We start from the raw sequence: 2,017 nt of genomic DNA on the forward strand, positions 1-2,017 counted from the left end.
GGCGTAGTCGGCAGGTGATTCTGGCGTGTCCAGCAGGTGGTTCTGGGGAGTGGATCAGGTGGTTCCGGCATTCTCGGCAGGTGGTACCGGCGTGTCCGGAACATGGTTCTGGCAAGTCTGAGAGGCGGTTCCGGCATGCCCGACAGGTGATTCCGGAGTGTTCGCCAAGTGGTTCTGGCGTAGCCGGCAGGTCATTTTGCATGTCCGGCGGTGGTTCCGCGAGTCGAGCCGGTGGTTCCGGTGTGTCCGGCAGGTGGTTCTGGCGTGACCGGCACGAGGTTCTGGCACGTCTGAGAGTTGGTTCCGGCATGCCCGACAGGTGATTCCGGAGTGTCCGCCACGTGGTTCTGGCATACCCGGCAGGTGATTTTGGCGTGTCTGGCAGGTGTTTCTTGCAAGTCGAGCATTTGGCTCAGGCATGCTCAGCAGGTGCTTCCGGCGTGTCTGGCAGGTGGTTCTGGTGTGTCTGAGAGCTGGTTCTGGCGTGTCTGGCAGATGATTCCGGAGTGTCCACCAAGTGGCTGTGGCATACCCGGCAGGTGATTTTAGCGTGTCAGGTAGGTGGTTCCAGCGAGTCGAGTAGGTGGTTCCGGCGTGCTCGGCAGGTGGTTCAGGCGGGTCTGGCAGGTGGTTTCGGTCTGTTCGGGGAGTGGTTCCGGCATCTCAGGCACATGGTTCTGGCACGTCTGATAGGTGGTTCCGGCCGGCCCGACAGGTGTTTCCATGGTGTCCGCCAAGTGGTTCTGGCATAGCTGGCAGGTGATGTTGGCGTGACCGGCAGGTGGTTCCAGTCAGCCCGGCATGTGATTCCGAATGTTCACCAAATGCTTGTGGAGTAGCCGGAAGTTGATTTTGGCATGTCCAGCAGGTGGTTTTGGCGAGTCGAGCAGGTGGTTCTGGCGTGCTCGGCAGGTGCTTCCGGTGTCATCGGCATGTGGTTCCGGCATGTCTGAGAGGTGGTTCCGCCATGCCCGGCAGGTGATTCCGGAGTGTTCCCCAAGTGGTTCTGGCATAGCCGGCAGGTGATTTTGCATGTCCGGCAATGGTTCCGGCGAGTCGAGCCGCTGGTTCCGGCATGTCCGGCAGGTGGTTCCGGCATGCCCGGCAGGTGATTCCGGAGTGTCCGGCATGTGGTTCTGGCACCTCTGAGAGGTGGTTCCGGCATGCCCGGCAGGTGGTTCCGGCGTGTCTGCCGAGTGGTTCTGGCGTAGTCGGCAGGTGATTGTGGCGTGTCCAGCAGGTGGTTCTGAGGAGTGGATCAGGTGGTTCCGGCATACTCTGCAGGTGGTACCGGCGTGTCCGGAACATGGTTCTGGCAAGTCTGAGAGGTGGTTCCGGCATGCCCGACAGGTGATTCCGGAGTGTTCGCCAAGTGGTTGTGGCATACCCGGCAGGTGATTTTAGCGTGTCAGGTAGGTGGTTCCAGCGAGTCGAGTAGGTGGTTCCGGCGTGCTCGGCAGGTGGTTCAGGCGGGTCTGGCAGGTGGTTTCGGTCTGTTCGGGGAGTGGTTCCGGCATCTCAGGCACATGGTTCTGGCACGTCTGATAGGTGGTTCCGGCCGGCCCGACAGGTGTTTCCATGGTGTCCGCCAAGTGGTTCTGGCATAGCAGGCAGGTGACGTTGGCGTGACCAGCAGGTGGTTCCAGCCAGCCCGGCAGGTGATTCCGAAGTTTTCACCAAATGGTTGTGGCGTAGCCGGAATCTGATTTTTGCATGTCCAGCAGGTGGTTTTGGCGAGTCGAGCAGGTGGTCCTGGCGTGCTCGGCAGGTGCTTCCGGTGTCATTGGCATGTGGTTCCGGCATGTCTGAGAGGTGGTTCCGCCATGCCCGACAGGTGATTCCGGAGTGTCCGCCACGTGGTTCTGGCGTACCCGGCAGGTGATTTTGGCGTGTCTGGCAGGTGTTTCTTGCAAGTCGAGCATTTGGCTCAGGCATGCTCAGCAGGTGCTTCCGGCGTGTCTGGCACATGGTTCTGGTGTGTCTGAGAGCTGGTTCTGGCATGTCCGGCAGATGATTC

The sequence above is a fragment of the Equus caballus genome, unplaced genomic scaffold, assembly GCF_041296265.1.
Source record: "Equus caballus isolate H_3958 breed thoroughbred unplaced genomic scaffold, TB-T2T haplotype2-0000440, whole genome shotgun sequence".
Taxonomy (NCBI): domain Eukaryota; kingdom Metazoa; phylum Chordata; class Mammalia; order Perissodactyla; family Equidae; genus Equus; species Equus caballus.